General features: G+C 36.7%; 1 protein-coding gene across 4 annotated transcripts in view; it reads right to left on the reverse strand.

Moving 5' to 3' along the window:
• The window catches only part of Sbf2 (SET binding factor 2), a 319,861-nt gene that overhangs the window by 182,170 nt on the left and 118,728 nt on the right, over window positions 1-18,963 (reverse strand). The gene's annotated exons all lie outside the window — the stretch shown is intronic.

Below are 18,963 nucleotides of genomic sequence, written 5' to 3' on the forward strand. Positions count from 1 at the left end.
AATGCCACAAAATGCAAGTTGTCTACTTGACATCTCAATCATGGTCAAAACATAATCTTTCTTCCTAAACGTCATTCTCCTATGGTGAATGGTCCGTAACTATTAATGGCAATTCTACTTTTTGGGGATGTAGCAAAACTCACATTCTTTTCTCAATTATGGCCCATATCCAACTATCAAAATAGCCTGAAATCTTAATTTTCCCACAGCTACCACCAAATAGAGAGCTTATATCTTGTTTGGATTAGTACAACAGCCTGCTTTCATTTCCTTTATTCTTTTAAGCCTTACTATTCCTGGATGCTCTTCAGGCACATCAGGAATGGTCCCATCTACCAGGGTTCCTATTGTTTCTTTGCCTAGAATGCTATCCACAGACAAGCTATGTCTGTGTTCCTGTTCTTTCTGCTCTGACAGCTACTGCTGCCCTCTCTACTTGAAACTGCAGTCTAACATCCCTCTTCCTTTTTCCTTTCCTTATTTTCCTTCTCCATGCTATTATTACTATCTAACACATTAACAATTTTGAATATCTCAGCCTTTTTCTTTTGACATGTTTCTCCCACTGAACTAAACACAGAGCAGAATTCTGTTTTGTTCAATTACGATCACCAAGCTCCTAAAGTAAGGGTTGGGGCCATGAGGTTATTACCTGGTATTTATTCACTGCATAAATGCAAGAATAAATTTTCTTAGAATAATGGGTATTTCACCAAGAGAAATCTTTTTTTCCTCACTTAGAGGCCAGGAAAATATATTTTACTCCCCTTTAGAATCCATTTGGTTTCTAGTATGACAACCAAAAGTTAGTTGTCCAAGGAATGCAAACATCTAAAGGGAACTATGTGTATATAAAAGATCCATATACTCCTGAAAGACAAAGATTTTGGTTGTTACAAAGTACAAATAAAGTGGGTCTAGCTGATTTCTGAAATCCTTAAAAATAATAGAAAAGTAATGATTATTAATTTACCAAAATTCCTACACTTAATGAATCATGGCTTTCATGAATTACTAAAAAACTCAAAATGGCAAAAATGACTGAAATTCCTGGAACAGATAAACCTATCCACATTTTTAGGAGATTGTGATAATTGCCCTAGAGTATCATTAAAAGACAACTTGAGTAAGCAGATAGCCATTTCAAATAAATGATCATTGGACCACTTTAACCAAAACACAAAACAGAATGTGTAGCCATTACTTAAAGCTGTTCATTAAATACCCACCAATCATTAACTAGGAAAAAGCATCAATACAATGTAAATCAATATTAAGTAAAAACAACTTCACATTTTACATTTCTACACTGATTTTTCTTACAGATTTTGAGATCTACTTTTATAAATCCTGAAATGCTGTTATTCTTAATCCCTCTAACTGACTTTTAAGAACCAGTGCCCCAAAGGCTGGGAATGAAGTTCACTAGTGAGCACATGCTTAGCATGCACAAGGACCTATGCTCAACCCCAAAAAATGTCCCCAGTTTAAGAAACAGTCTTAATCTCACTTTGAAGAAAAAAATGAATGCAGACAATTGTTAGATAAAATAAAGTATTTTTCCTAAGACAATATGTTTCAATAATGTTTTTCAAATAATTTATCAGGCCATGGAAATAATGATTCTCCCATTTTGTGGTTAAACTCTTTTGTGTAATAATTATCATTGACACTGGTTTGTATGTTTCGTTTTGAGGCAGGGTTTCACTGTAACCCTGGATAGCTTTAAACTTACTATGTAGCTCAAACTGGCCTGAGCTCATGGCAATCCTCCTGCCTCAGTTTCTTGAATTCTGGAATTATAGACATGAAAATCCTGCTTGGCTTGTATACTTAACAGTGAACAAATTTTCACAAAAAAAAAAAAAAAAAAGCAGGAAATTAAATGAACTTGATACTTTGATACTTTGAAATTTAGTATTTGATATTGTAAAATATTGTTACATTATCTAGCTCAACGTTCTAAGTCTTCTAAACTAAAAGGATTTTAAAAATTTCAGTATGCCCCAATAAATTTACTGTAAATACTTTTACTGAATTATCCTGCATTGATTTGGAAGGTCACCTTATCGTTTTTAATTTTTGTTTACGTGCATTATTGTTTTGTCCACATGCTTGATCTGTGCAGCACATGTATGTCTAGTGACTGAGGAGTCCAGAAGGAGGGCATCAGCTCCCCTGGTACTGGAGCTACAGGTGTTGCCATGTAAGTATTGGGGATCGAACCCTGGTCCTCTAGAAGAGCAGACAGTGCTCTTACCCATGGAGACATCTCTTCAGACCCCATTTCATCTTTTATCTACATCAGAATCACTTGCCATACCTTATCTATTAGCAGGTATTTGTGTCTACTGGTTATTACATCAACTATGTGAGACTCTCCACCCTACATAGTCCTGTTATGCTTATAGTCCTCATGATTCTGCACGGGCTAAATTAACGCCTGTTATATAAATGCATTTCCGAAGGGTATTACACTATTGCACTTCAAGCACATCCTAAAATGCAATGCTAAAAGGTACTCTACTGATTTCGTGTGATGACTCTATATAGCTGAGAAGTTCTAGCTTCAGGAAGTTAATACTAGTGTTCAGGTTGGATACTCCAGCCACATGTTTGTTGTACCCTAATGCTTGATTTTCATACCAGAGTAAATGCTGCATTCAACATCTCTCTATTATGTTCATTTCTACTAATACCACATTATCCTACAAATCTTCCCACATTTCTCTAAACATTCAGTTTTTGTTTTTGGTTTGGTTTGGTTTTTTGAGACAAGGTTTCTCTCTGCCTAGCCCTGGCTGTCCTGGAAGTAGCTCTATAGACGAGGCTGGCTTCAAACACATGGAGATTTGCCTGCTCTGCCTCTTGAGTACTAGGATTAAAGGCATGTGCCACTATATCAGCTAGAACTAATTTTTATACATTGATTCTTCTCTAAAAAACGGAATGCATACCTTTATCTATTGCACTGAGAAACCCTGTCTCAAGAAACAAAGTAAAACAAATTTAGTTCTAAATTCCTTTCTGAAATACATTTCTTACCACATCCTATTACACTGTCTCTTTAATAAAACAAAGACTTTCAACATTCCAGAATTAGAAAAGGAGAAGTCTAAATAGTTGCAAAAATCCTTTATGCTACAAAATTCCCCTGAAAAGATTCCTAATTTTCTGCCAAATGATTATTTAATTACAATGGAATGTTCACATGATAAAAACCTGGTCCTTTCAGGCAATGTCCATCCTGGAAAATACTGGATTCACAAGTACACACTTCCTCTGGTAATGGCAATATACTGCAGTCTTGTCTGTGCAATAATAGCACAGCTCCTGAGTCTACAGACTAGCAAGGGAGGAAATTCAATTGTAGGGCTACGTACTGACCCAGAAAGATGCTGCTGCTATAAATTATGGCCACATCAAAAACAAAAAACTTCTTACAAGTCATTACTTTCTAGTGTTCCCTAGAAGTTGACAGATATCATTTAGCTATAGGGTCTTCTAACCAAAGAATTTTAGAAACAATAAATAAAGCTAAGTTAAAACGGGTGTCTTTACAGAATGATTTCTGACTCTGATATGTAAATTCTATCAGAGGACACATAGCATATAGCACTTTTTGATTTTATTAGCCCCCCACCCCACAAACATAATACATTATTGGAATACACACACCTAGAAAAAGCTGTCATTAAAACACTTGCACATATGTCCTATGTCTTTTGAAGGCTAGGTGCATATAATGCTTATTGTTTATAAATAGGCTAATCTTGTTGACATCTGTTCCATTAGTTCTCCTGTTTCACAAAGATAAGACTTGCACAGACAGGGTGCTGGACAACAGGGCACTGCACAACTGCCCTAGAATTCATACAATACTTTTAGACTTAATAAACAAGATAGGGCCTTCTACTCCCAGCTTTCGGTTCTCAAACTTTAGTGTAAATCAAAAAGCACAACTATGAGCTTGTCTAAATAAGGATTTCTGTATTCCACCAATAGCATTTCTCATTTAGTGGGTATGAGGTAGGGTCTGACAATTTGTATTTGTAACAAGTTTCCTGGTGACACAGGGACTACATTTTCTGAATCACTGCTCTAGACTATTGTTAATATAAAACAAAATCAGATCAGCCAACATAGTTTTTATGTGGCAATGCCAAGCTATGCTTTATAAAAATGCTAATAACTCATTAATACAATAAAAGATTACTAAATGTTATTATCCATTAAAAGAAAACAAAATTCCTTGGAGAAATGGCACTCTACTTCAGGGTCAAGAAATGTACAAAATAAATTACAATGTTTAGCTTATTGTATCAAAAAGTAAAGAATCTGTCAAAGATTAGTAGTATCAAAATGAATAGAAGGTACAGATTATTAAAACCCATCAAATATATAAAAATCACATGTTTATAATTTTACATGACCACTATTGAAAGTAATTAGGGCATTACTCTACAACTCTGAAAAATAAAAATGAAATATGTTTTCTGTCTATAATTGATGAACAAAGATGTCTCAGAGATGATCAGCTAGTAAATGCAGAAGGAAAGACAGATTCAGAAACTTCTGTATGAGATTCCTAGTAAGAAAGGGGATGTGGCGATGATCATCAATGGCACTACTTTGGACCAACTGATCCATGGTGTTATCATGGAAACAACAAAAAATACAACACAATCTTGGAGGTATTTTAGTTTTAAAATTGAATTTAATCACCCAAACATGGTAGAACATGTCTTTAATATCAGCATATGGAGAGAAAGGCAGGTGGATTCCTGTGAGTTTGAGGCCAACTCTGGCCTACATAATGAGTTTCAGATCATCCAGGACAAATAACCTGCCTCATAAAACCAACCAAGTCAATCAATCAATCCACTCATTCATCCATCAAAGATATGTTTACAAGTGAAATGATGTAATAAATATGGTTCACTTTAAAATATTATCTTCTTCCTCAGATATTTATATTCGAGAAGATAGAAAATCTTAACAATTTTAAAATGTAAGTAATGTGTGAAGTTCATTATAAAAGCTAAAGTAAATAAAACCCTACAGAACTCCGACTATATGTCACATACTGTTCTAGGTGACAGATTTAATAATGGCTTAGATTCCAAATCTCAAACCCTGGAGACTTGCATTCTCTCATTTTTTTAAACTTTATTCTAATTTTATATGTATATGTATGTCTGTACACCAGGTGCATACAATGCCCATGGGGGCCAGAAGAGGGCTTTGGATTCCCTAGCACAGTTGTGAGCCATTATGTGGGTGCTAGAAATCGAACCCAGGTCTTTTAGAACAGCTGGGTGCTTGTAACCTTTAAGCCATCTCTCCAGCTCCAAGATCTTTATTCTTAACTACATCTCATTACACCCTTCCAAAAACCCTCAAAGGTAGGTACTATTATTAGTATGTTCTATGGAACAAATCAGAAATATGAAAAGGTCAAGAATTTTTCAAAGTTAATGTCTTAAAACTAAAGTCTGACTTCAGAGTTTATATTCCATTATAAAGGATAGAGAAACATCTAATTTAATTTATTAACAAGCAGATGGTAATTGCAGAGGCTGAAAAGTTGGTGTATAACTAGAAAAGACTAGAAAAGATGGCTGAAGGCATATATATCCATTTAGCATTATTTTATTTGGTATCTAGAATGTTCTAGGCACTGTATGTTTATGTATGAGTGTAATTGGCAAAAGAAGATGATATCTGAAACGGGGGTGGGTGGAAGTAGCTGGTTGGATATTTAAGCAGACATTTAGAGAGGCAAATGCAAAGGACCCGGGCAGTCTCAGCAGCTGGAGGACTGGCTAGTAACTGGAGTGGAAGCCAGGAACTGATTAGTCAGAGCTCAGAGGATGACACTTGAGTTTTTGTTCTGAATGCCTTGCACTAAAGAAGAGTGATCACAATGTTGTTTTTAGGTGATTAATCTGATGGTAAGAGTTGAATAGCTTGTAAGGAGGCAAAAATAGAAATAGGAAGGCTATTTACAAATCTACTTGGTAGTTCAAACAAGATAAATGGTAGTGTGGTTACTGGAGGAGACTACTTGAAAGTGGGGTCTCAGACAGGGTTTGGGGATGGATAGAATCTGGATATTAAAAAAAAAAAAGAAGATTATGTTTTAAACTATGATTGAGAGTAAAGCCATTTATTTTAACAAAGAAAATTAGCAAACTAGCAGGGAGAACAGAATAAAAGAATGAACAATATTAAGGAAGCAATGTATCTTACATATGTCAAAAACAATATATGTGAGTTCTACTCCTTTTCAATCTCTTTTTGTCTTCCTCTTTTATAAAAGAATTGCAAAACACTACTAGAAATAGTGGCTATAAAACAATTTAAAAATAACTATAAATATATACATAAACACAAGCTTTTAAATGGCTATCTATATGGAAAGTATGATTACCTGTATTATGCTTGTTTATACTTTGAATTTGAAAAGTGTCTAGAAGACTGTATTTCAAATGCCTGTAGGCCGTGGGACTATAGTTGATATAGATCACATGAAAATATATGTACACACAGAGCAAAACAACTTTCTAAAATATTTACATTTGTATTATTTTTAAAACAAAGGGCTAAAGGTTTTTAAGTAAAGACCAATATGTTAGTGTCTGTTTATTTATTAAACATTTGTAGCTCATTAGCCACATAGCACCTGTCACAAAAGGATAGGGTACCACCTCTACTGCCAGGAAATTCATTGTCACGTAAATGCTAAGAGCAACACAGGTGAACAAACAGCACAAGTCAAAACAGTTTTAGAACTAGAGGTCAGAGTCACATGTCTGAGAAGGGACTCTGTAAAGCCCACAGCAGTAAACTGGGGTTTAAAAAGATAAACAGATCATCAGAACATAAAAAGATAATCAAAACAGGAAGAAGCAAAATGAAAAAGAGAAATCCAACAGTAAGGGAAGCCAAAGAGGTTAAGCTTTCAAAATGTAACACATTTTGTTCCTTGACTGGCTTGAATTCAATGCACCCTTATATAACTGCCATTTAGATTTACTACTTTTAATCCACATATACTTAACGAAAATAGCAACATGGACTAATTTTTTATGTTAAATACACTGAACTAAAATTTGTGCCTATTTCATCATCATAATTTAGAAAAATTAATCTGAACATTAATTTTAATATCAGAGAATGATGATGATATTTCAGTGTTTTAATTTTTGGCACATTTTATTTCCATAAGTTTTACTAAATATACTCTTTAAAACAACTTTTGCTCATTAACTAATAGCTAGTAAGTCAGAATTAATGAATTAATAAGCATAAACTAAGAGATATGGTCACTGGCATAGCCACATGTTTCTGCTCATCATTTATTCTAACAACACAAGTAATTCATGTTTCAACTGTTAGATTACTTGAGAATTCTTTGGATTACATAAAAAATAATAAGAAAATTTAGGAATGACTGTAAAATGTGAAGACTGGGAGAAATACTATTAGGATAACATTTGACTTTTGAGGAGAAGAGAAAAATCAGCGCAATCCTTCAGGAGAGATGGGAAACATGACATGAGCATCATGTATGTCATCTTTCAAGCATGACTAATTATTTTAAAATTAGTTCCTCATAGATTTATGAATTTTTTGTGGAGTCAATGATCCTTTTTAAATTTGCCTTTCACTGCTAAGATTAGTGAAAAAATTAAGAATAAAATGTGATTATTTTTTCTAATGCAAAACACTGTATTATTAGATGAACTATAGAAATCTTTTTCTTTTAAGACAGGGTCTCTCTACCCAGCCCTGGCTGTCATGGAATTTACTAGGTAGCCCTGTTGGCCTTGAACTCCAGAGGTCTGCCAGGAGCTGCTCCAGACTGGCTCCCAGCTGCCTCTGCCTTCCCAGTGCTAGAATTAAAGGTGTGCATCACCATGTTCCAGATAAATTCCCTAGTTCTTATATTAAATAACATATATTTTCCCAGAGTTCCTAATGGAAAAGCGGATAACAAACTAACCTCAAAGATCAAGATTTCAACATCAATTAGAAATATACACCAAAGCATTTGTTTACAATTAAACATAGCTTATTCAAACATTCCTTAAAGACATAGTATATCTGCCTATGAATATATATATATATCATACAATTAATTTTACAATGGACACCACTCCAATTAGTATGCTATATGCAGGTGTAGTATTCTTTAAGAATTACTCAGGTAGGAATTTATATATACTTAAAATTTAAATATATTATTAAAAACTTAGATATATATTTAAAATTAGGAAATTACCATGACAAACAATACCACAGAAGGTCCTATAAATATATGTCTAGTTCATTGTACAAATTAACAATCATGTCTAGAGAGTCCAAGTGACCTGCTAAGGTTACACAGCTCATGAAAGGCATTTCTTTTCTTTTTCTACAAGTTTGTTTTAATTTTTTCCTAGAAATTTTTTTTTTTATTTTACATACCAAACCCAGTTCTCCCTCCCTCCCCTCCTCCTACTCTCCACTCCTCAGGAGTGGTAAGGCCTTCCTTGGGGAGCCAACAAAATCTGGCATACCAAACTGAGGCAGGAAAGCCCCTCCCCCCCATATCAAGGCTGAGCAAGGTATCCCACCATAGGGAGTGGACTCCAAAAAGCCAGTTCATGCACCTGGGATAGGTCCTGGTGCCACTGCTAGAATCCCCCCAACCCCCCACGCTCCCCAAGAGATCAAGTCACATAACTGTCATCCACATTCAGAGGGCCTACCTACTTCAGTCCTATGCAGGTTCCCCAGCAGCCAGTCCATAGTTCCTAAACACCTACTAGCTCAGGTCAGCTGTCTCTGTGGCTTTCACCATCATGCTCTTGCCCCCCCCCCCACCCTTGTTCATATAATTCCTCCTCTCTCTCTCTCCTCAATTGAACTCCAGGAGCCCAGTCCAGTGCTTGGCTGTGGGTCACTGCATCTACTTCCATCAGTTGCTGGATGAAGGTTCTATGATGTCAATTAGGGTAATCACAAATCTGGTTAAAGGAAAAGGCCAGTTCAGACACCCTCTCCACTATTGCTAGGAATCTTGGCTGGGATCATCCTTGTGGAACCTGAGAATTTCTTTAGAACCAGGTTTATTTCTAATGCCATAATGTCTCCTCTAACAAGATCTCTCTTTCATTGTTCTCCCCCTCTGCCTCCCCAACTCAGTCTTCTTGATCCCTCATATTCTCATCCTAATTTTCTCATATATATTTTAATGCTTATTGTTGCCTTTCCCTATATGCATACCTTAAAACTTGAAAAGTTTACGTTGATATCAATGCTTAGGTTTTCTACAAGGAATAATAACAATTCCTAACAGCAATCTTTGAACTCTCTGGAAAGAAGATGGGGCCCCATGTCTTCATTTCCTCTTGACTCAACCTGATGCATCTGGACTACTAAAACCAGTTTGAGACTGTTTTGCTCAAGACAACTGCTGACTAGCTAGATGTAATGGTGCACCTTATTACATCCTGGCAAGAATTTCAATAGAACTCCAGTCAAGCATTTCCTGCCACGCAGACTAACAACATATGTTACAGCTAGTCCTGTCAAAATTTTGTTGCTAAAAATTTTCTTCCTACAGGATCCCATGGAGCAATCATCATCCCATTTCAGCAGGAAGTAATCTTAAGATAATGATGCCCCTTTCCCTACTCTTGGCATTTAGGAATAATATTCATCTTCTTAGGGTTAGATATGGAAGGTGATGCTTAGACTCGGGATAGGGTATTTTCTTGTGAATTATTTTAGTAATAGTGAGATATCAGTATTATACAGCTTACACTGTTATAGATTCTCATATGAGATAACCTTTGTAAAATTAAGTTTTTATTCCCTTCCAAGAATTGTATATAAATTGTATATTTTGTCATATTGTGAAAATATCTCCAGTTATATTCTTTGCACAAAATCCTTACCATATTCTATGTTCACTTACCATATTACTTATGTTCAAGACATTTTTGTATATTGACACAATTTAGGATATTTTTATCATGCTGCACTTTATAGTTCTACCTCTGGTCTAAACATTTCTACTCTACTTCTGTTTTAGGGATTTACATGTATATATACATACATAGTTATACTGCTTAGGTATTTGTCCCTGCTTTACTCAGGGAAGTTTCCATCAGTGTTATAGCTAGGTTCCTGAGTATTACAGATTATCTTCACCCATGTTTCCTGTACCTTTGAGATTAGTCAGACATAGATGCTTAATCTTCAAATACTTCATAGACCTCCAGAACATGGCATTTAAAAATTTTAATATTAGTACTTTGTTGACACGAGACACTATTGCTCCTGACAGCACCATGCATGTTCCCGAAAAAATGTTGGACACTGTTGTGGCTCCTTCTGGAGTCCATCCTTGCTTCAGCTAAGGCCTCTTGGGCAAAGAACTGCCCCCACCTCAACCACTGATTTGGTCCTATATGCTTGCAGGAGATAAACATAGAAGACTGCTGAACCCTGCCAAGTCAGGGTAAGACAGCCTTTCTACCTCCTAGCCTTTGTTGTGGTCTGTCAGGTACTCTAGGCCTTAGCCAAAACTGGCTGCACCAACGTTGCTGTGTCCAGGTGGCATGCTGTTTATGTCCTTGCTGCATCATTTGGAAGTTGCTCATCTGTACTTCCTGCCGACCATAGTATTGTTATTTTCCTTCTAAGGTCTTTGATGAGGTTGAAGATTAAACTATTACAACTATTATTCTCTCTTCTTAGGAAGAGAGATTTAAGCTTTCCAGCTTAGGACAACTCTATTGTAAATCCCTTTTCGACTTCACACTAGGACTAGAAAGTTAGGTCTTAAGTTTGTATGTTCTCGATTTTCCTTTTCTTAGAGCACACTTGTTATTCACTGTTTTGTATATAGTTTTGTATCAAGCCTAAATCTTTTCTTTAGCCTAAAAGGGGAATTGTAGTGAGATATTCACTTTGTCTGCACAGACCACACCCATTGGGGGTGGGGACGGGTGGGTGTTACCTGGGGGAACTAAGTCTGAGGAGGAGCCTCTGAGAGCTTGCTTGCTTGAAGCGCAGGGACATCTGGAGGCATCCTTGGGACCAGGAACCTGCTGGTGTTCATCTGTCTATGTTGTAAGTTATTTCTCCCTGAAAACATCTGTTTGGCCTATTTGTTTCTCCTGATCCTTATTAAACATCAATAACCAGGTTTCTTTCTAACGCCATAATGTCCCCTCTAACAAGATCTCTCTTTCATTGCTTTCCCCCTCTGCCTCCCCAACTCAGTCTTCTTGATCCCTCATGTTCCCATCCCCAATCTCCTCCCTTCTACTCCCCTCCCAGTTTACCCAGGAGATCTTAACTATTTTGCCTTCCTGTGGCCCTCCATGTGTGTCCCTCTTAGGGTTCCCCTTTTTACCTAGCTTCTCAGGGATGGGGACTGCAGACTGGTTATCCTTTGCTTTACATCTAATATCCACTTATGAGTGAGTACATACTGTGTTTTCTTTCTGGGTCTGGGTTACTTCACTCAGGATAGTTTTTTTCTAGTTCTATCTATTTCATTGTTTTGTTTTTGTTTGTTTGTTTGTTTTCAGATGAATAGTACTCCATTGTGTAAATGTACCACACTTTCTTTATCCATTCGGTTCTCTGGGTGCTTCGTTAATCACTTAAGAGTTGTTTTATAATATTATGAATTAATTTCTTGTTTCTTCATATTAGCCTCCCATGTGCTTAGTAGCATTTGTTGAAATGTACAGGTTCATTAGATGCTCTGTCCTTAAACCAAGACTCAAAAGTCTGTAACACAAGGAGAGTACAAGACCAGCATAATAGGACCCTATTACACAACAACAGAACCCAAGGACAGACTCCCACCAACTTCATGCTTTCATTGTAAGATACTGATATGTTACACGCTCCACTGTGCTTCTCAACTGTAACTTCCATGCCCATCATTTCTCTTATTCTTGAATCAATCACACAATGGTGTAATCTCTTAGTGCTATGGAGTATTCTTTAGTATCTCACTCTTCAAGACAGACAGACAGAAAAAGTCAAGTCCTTTTACTATATTGGGTTAAGTTTTTAGTATTATGTGTAAAATGAGAATGTAACAGAGTGACTAAGATGAGACTGATGTGAGTTAAATATAGTGGTATGAGATAAATCACTACCAAGCGTTTGGCATGGTATCTGGAACACACCAAGCCTTAATTGATCATAAAACCTCATCTTTGTTTCTTCTCTCCAAATTTTTGCTCAGATTGCTATTTTTCTTAGCTCTTTATTTTCAAAAATCTAGTTAGATTTTTAAAAACTCGGCAGTACTCAGTCGTTATCTTTTTCATAGAATAGTACTCAGACAGTACTTTGAGATACTCTTGCATCTGAATTTTTTGTTTGCTTCCATATCCAAATTTTATACCCACTGAAAAAAACAACACAAAAGAATGTCTTATGGCTTCTGTGTCTTTCTCTTTTTCATTCTTCATCTTATCTCCCCAAATCATCTTCATTAATTCCCATTCCATTTCTTTAATGGCAATTAATTTGCTAACACACCAAAAGTCTTTCTTTACTGAGAATTTAATAATTATTATTGATTCAGAGATATAAAACACATTTAAAAACCTAGATACAAACCTAAAGAAAAGAACATATATATATATAAAACATATATAAGATATATGTATTTAATCTAAACAATAAAAATCGGATATTATAATTTACTCTTTAAAAAAGTCAAGGTTCATATTATCTAGTTAGATAATTTAGGAAACATGTTATTAAAAATTTAATGCCAAAGTTTTGCTTATGATTACTGAACATGTTACTGTATTTTTTAAATGATAAGACAATATTTTTAAATTGCACAATTTTATTTTGGATAGTGTAAGTCCTGAAGTTCCTTCTCTTCAGTATTCCAAGCAATGTGTCATAGTACATTTTGTATGAAGTAATTCACACCAAATGAGTTAAGATCTATTTTGAACTGTTAATATGATCCAAAAATAAAAGAAAAACATATTTGTTAAAAACAGTGCCAAAAGTGAGAATAATGTTACTAATGACCTAAAAAGGAATGTCTTTTAGTTTACTTCTCCAAATTCTACCTCATGGTTTATACTCTCATTCAGAACAATCTCAAATGACAATAGTTTGTTTCCAACACAGAAAAGGAGGCTTACAACTCCAGCAGCACCTAATACATCACACAAAGACAGAATCCTGATAACATGTTTATATTTTCAGGATTGAAAAAGCTCAAAAGGAAATCAGGCTTTAAATTTTTTAAAGTCAGCTTTAAAAGATATATATATATATATATATATATATGTGTGTGTGTGTGTGTGTGTGTGTGTGTGTGTGTGTGTGTGTTCCTTTTAAAATGACAAGTGCACAAACACCTGAGCTCAATGAAAAGGAAGCTGTAAGACACTGATTCAAAGCACACAAGAGCCCAAACCATGGCTTCCAGTATTACCCTCTGCAGAGGAGACAAGGCTCCCTAATAAAATGTCTCATTTCAGGGCTGGTGCTAGAGAAGACTAAGAATTGGATTAGAGCTTTTTATGACAGAGATTTAAAGTGTTTACATGAAAAAGCACCCCACAAACCCAATGAGACCTAACTTACAAGTGGCCACTGGCCAGATATGAGAGAACATGATCATGAAAATAATACAAGCCATTAATGAATTATAGGCTTCTTAAAAGAAGGAGAAAAGGCTTGAATCCATGAGCCCCTAGCTTAGTCAGAGGATAAGAGAACTTTGCTTATAGGAAAATGTCAACTACTGGCTGGGCATAGTAGCATACACCTTTAATATCAGACTTGGGGAACTAAAGCAGTTAATCTCTGTAAATGTGAGGTCAGACTGATCTACATAGCAAGTTCCAGGCCAGCCAGGGCAACAAAGTAAGTCTCTTTCTCAAAGGGGGGAAAGGGTGAACAATGACCTTTTTCACTCTGAGTTACCTCACTCAGAATGACTGTCTCTAGTTCTATCAATTTACCTGCAAATTGCATTTTTTTAACAGCTGAACAATATGCCACTGTGCAAATCTATCACGTTTTCATTATCCTTTCATCAGCTGGTGAACATCTAGGTTGTTTCTAATATCTGGCTATTATGAATAAAGCAGAGTAGTAGTGAACAAGGAAGAACAAGAAGGATGTAGCGCCCTTTGATTATATGCCCAAGAGTAGCACAGCTGGATTTGGTAGTAGCTAAATTGTTAAGCTTTTTGCGGGATCTCCTTGATTCTGATAGTGGTATTCCCACCAGCAATGAATAAGTGTTCCTCTGTTCTCACATATTCACCAGCATGTACTTCCATTTTATTATTCTTAGTAGTAGTAGTAGTAGTAGTAGTAGTAGTAGTAGTAGTAGTAGTAGTAGTAGTATGGGCATTCTGATTAAGATAGTTTTAATTTGCATTTTTTGATGGCTAAAGATGTTAACCATCCTTTTTATTTTTTTTTTACATACCAATCCCAGTTCCCTCTCCCTCCCTCCTCCCCTCCCTCCTCTCCTCACATGCACCCGACCACCCTCCCCTCCCATCCCATCCCCCCCCCACTCCACATGTAGGGTGATGCCATCCAGGAGGAGTCATCTAAATCTACCAAGTTATTTGAAGTAGGGACTAGGACTTCTCTCCTGTCTCTAGGTTAAGGAAGTATCCCTCCATGGGGGATGTGCCTGCAGGGTCCTTTTGTGTACCAGGAATACATCCTAGTTCCACTGTCTGAGGTCCCTTAGACTGCTCAGTCCTTCTGGCTGAGACCCATGTTCAGGGGGGTCTGAGTCAGTCCCATGCTGGATTCCCAGCTATCAGTCTGGGGGGCCCATTAGCTCCTCCTTGTTCAGGTCACTTATCTCTATGTGTTTCTGCAGCCTGGTCTTATCCTCTCCCTCTGCAGCTGGATTCTAGTTCAACTCAGAGTTTAGTTGTGGGTGTTTGCTTCTATTTCCAACAGGTACTAGATGAGGGCTCCATGACAGTGGATATGTTAGTTGTTGATCTCACTATCAGGGAAGGGCATTTATGGTAGCCTTTCCATCCATTGTTGCTCAAATTGTTAGTTGGCGGCAGCCTTGTAGGTCTCTAGACATTTCTTTAGGTTCAGTTTTCTCTTCAATCCTATAATTGCTCCCTTTTTTATGTTCTCTCTCTCTCTCTCTCTCTCTCTCTCTCTCTCTCTCTCTCTCTCTCTCTCTCTCTCTCTCTCTCCTTCCCTCCCTCCCTCACTCTCTGTTTTCTGTCTTTTATTCCTTCCCTGACTCAATCATCCTAGTCCCATGTGCTTTCCTCCCCTCCCCTTCTCTTTCTCCTAGTTCCCTCTCCACTCACTGCCTGCCCCCACTTCCCATGTGCTCTGGAGAACTTGTCCCTTCCCCCTTCTGTGAGGGACCTTATATGAATCCCTTAACACTCCTTTAACTGCTTCTCAGCCAATTGTGTTTCAATTTTTGAGAACTCTCTCTTTAGTTCTAAAACCCAATTTTCTAATTTGGGTTATTTACTTTCTTAATGTTCAGTTTTGAGGTTTTTTTTTTTTTAAACTTCTTTATTCTTGATACTAACTCTCTATAAAATGTATAATTGGCCAAGATTTTTTTCCTCATTCTGTAGGCTTCTGATTTGTTTGAATGATGTATCTTTTGTTATATAGAAACTTTTTAGCTTCATGTGGTCCCATTTATTTATTGTTGTTGTTCTTAGTACCTATGATAATGATGTTCTGTTCAGAAATTCCTCTCCTGTGTCAATGAGTTCAAGGCTATCCCACACTTTCTCTTATTTCAGATTCAGTGTATCTGGCCTTATGTTTGAGGTACATGATCCATGTATAGTTGAGTTTTGTGCAGAGTGACAGACATGAATTTATTTTTTCCTTCTCCATGCAGTTATATAGCAGACCAGACTATTTGTTAAAGATGCAATTTTTTCCTGTGTGTATTTTTAGCTTCTTTGTAGAAAATGAAGTGTCTGTAGGTGTATAGAATTGTGTCTGGGTATTCAATTCAATTCTATTGTTCAACATGTCTGTTTTTATGCCAATACCAAGCTGTTTTTGTTAATGTAGCTCTATGGGATGGTGATATCCTCCAGCAATTCTTTTAATATTCAAGCTCATTTTAGATATCTTGGACTTTTTAATTTCCACATAAAGCTGAAGACTGATTTTTCAATTTTGGTGAAGAATTGTGTTGGAATTTTGATGGTCACTGCACTGAATCTATAGATTGTTAGGATAGCATTTTCACAATTTTAATCCTACTGATATAAGAGCATGAGAGGTCTTTCCATCTTCCAGGTGGCTAGTAGGAATCAGCAAGGAAGAGAGGATCTTCCAAGGAAGGAGAGTATAGTGTTATATAGACATAAAGAAGAATATAAATAGGAGGATTAAATGGGAAGTGGGGGTGGGATGACAGGGTACAGGAGGGAACATGGGAAAAGACAACAAACATCAAAGGTCTTTTGAAAAGCCATATGGAAACATACCACAGTAGAAGGTTCCTAAAATATAAACATGTGTGAAAAGAATTTAAATGGAGTCACCATATAATAGAGGAAACAATGTGCTAACTAGACATCTTAAGCCACCAAATAAAGTCTCCAGTGCTAAGAATGAGTTATATCTTGTTGAGTCATTGGCCAAAGGGGTCCTATAGAAGCCCCCCACCCGCCACAAACATCACAGGCTATTTCCAAGGTTATTGGTTGCTCTTTATGACACAGTTTTATGTCACTGAACATGATAAAAGCAAGCAGGTGCCCAACTAGAAGCTTCAGCATTACTGACTGGAGTTTAGGTTGTTGGAAGGTACTTTACATGCTAACAGAAAAGCCATCACCAATATCTCCAGCTACAAACCCTGTAATCTACAACAGTAACCTGCCTACAAGATATACTGGTATAATAGTGGCACTAATGTCATGAGAGTAACCAACCATTTTTTTTTTAATTGTCACTGTGAGATAAAACCCACACCTGACACTTCTAAAGTGGTCAAGAATCTGAGATAAGTCATGGGGTCTAGGGCTAAACCTACTTCCATTATAAAATCATGCCTAATGATATATTGCTATTAGAACAGAACAGAACATTGTTCAACTCTCATCAAAGAAGTTTCTTTTTGGAGCAGGTGATATTGAACTACTGGACAATGTATAGGACTGAGCTACTTTGGAGCTCTAAGCCCTAAATGGGATGCCTTTATTGACTCCCTCCCCTCAAGACTCAGGGATCTATGTGGAAGAGACAGCAGAAAGATTGTAAGAGCCACATATGGTGGGTGACTCCAAGGAAGCAGTGTCTTCCAGATACAACAGTGCTGATATACTTACATATGAATTTGCAGAGATTGTGACAACATACACAAGACCTACACAGGTTCAAACCAGACAAAATCTGAGCACTGGAGAAGGAGAAAGCAGACACAAAAATCCTACTTCTGACTAAGAAGGGATCTACAAGTGATAACTACTGAAAAAGGGAAAATCAGTTTTCCAGTGGAGTGTCACTGGGTGTATCAACAACACTCCAGAGCAGGCCCCTTGTCCAGGAGTAGATGACAAACATAAACAGATCCTTTTATTTGTGATTATTTAAAAGTATTTGTTTTGATTTGATCTTAATTTTTGGAGGGCGTTGTGGAAGAGCAAGGGAAAAAGAGAAAAAAACATCAAATTGGGTGGGTAAGGAGAATCTGGGAAGAGTTGGAGAAAGGAGAGAACATGACCAAAATATTCTATATGAAAAATTAATTAATTTTAAAAAGCCAACTACTAGCTGGGCATGGTGGCACACACCTTTAATCCCAGCACTTGGGAGGTCAAGGCAAGTGGCTCTCTATGAGTTCAAGTATAATCTGGTCTACATAGTGAGTTCTAAGACAGCCAAAGTTACACATTGAAACCCTGCTTCAAACAAAAAACAAAAAAGTCAACTATTGACTAATAAGACAGAGGCAGAGTCAACACTAAATACTAAATCAAGGGGACCATGAGTGACAAGCAACGGGATATATATTAATTACCTTCCTTGGAATATTTATTAGTTGCAACTGAAAAAAAGAACCTGCAACTATAACAATCTAACAGTCTAACAAATGAACACCAGCAGTAAGGGACAAACAGATATAAAATGCATCCAAATGTGTACCCTTGGACACTACTGGAAGGAACATACTTAGGAAGTATTCTTTTTTTTTTTTTTTTTTTTTTTTACTTTAGTTGGTGGGCCTTCTTTCTTTCCTTCCTGTTTTTCCTTCTTTTTATTTTTAAGACAGCCTCACCATGTAGCTCAGGGTATCTCCATATTCTCAATTCTTCTGCTTCAGACTTGCTAATTCTGGAATTATAAGCATATATCCACCTACCAATCCTGTTTTACTTAATGATGTTTTAATATACTGCCTTTCTATCAGCTTATCTGAGGGCTGAATGCATGTGAAGAAGAGAGGAGGGAGAAGTCAAATTATCATTTAGTTTCCATTGGACAACTCAAGGGAGTTATTAAGAATATGGACATAGGGGACTGGAGAGATAGCTTAGTGGTTAAGAGCACTGGTTGCTCTTCCAGAGGACATGGGTTCAATTTTCATCACCCACATGGCAGCTCACAACTATTAATAACTCCAAAGTTCTGTGCAGTTTCTATATTATCAAATAAGAGCCAAATGAACCAACAAGTTACTGGCACCACACCACCACTAAGGAAACTATGTCATGTTTATTACTCCCTTTCACATGAGTGGGTATAAGACTCTTAACTTCTACCAAAGAGGAAACCCACTTGAAACATCAAAGCAGAAGTTCTGGTGTGTGTCAGGAAGCACTCAGGGGAGATGGAATATTCTAGGGCAACTAGGGTGGAGTTATACTGATTGATATCAAGCTCCACAAAGTGCCAGTGGCTTAAAATAGGGCATAAATGTCACTTCTAGGG

Source organism: Phodopus roborovskii, unplaced genomic scaffold (assembly GCF_943737965.1).
Source record: "Phodopus roborovskii unplaced genomic scaffold, PHOROB, whole genome shotgun sequence".
Lineage (NCBI taxonomy): Eukaryota > Metazoa > Chordata > Mammalia > Rodentia > Cricetidae > Phodopus > Phodopus roborovskii.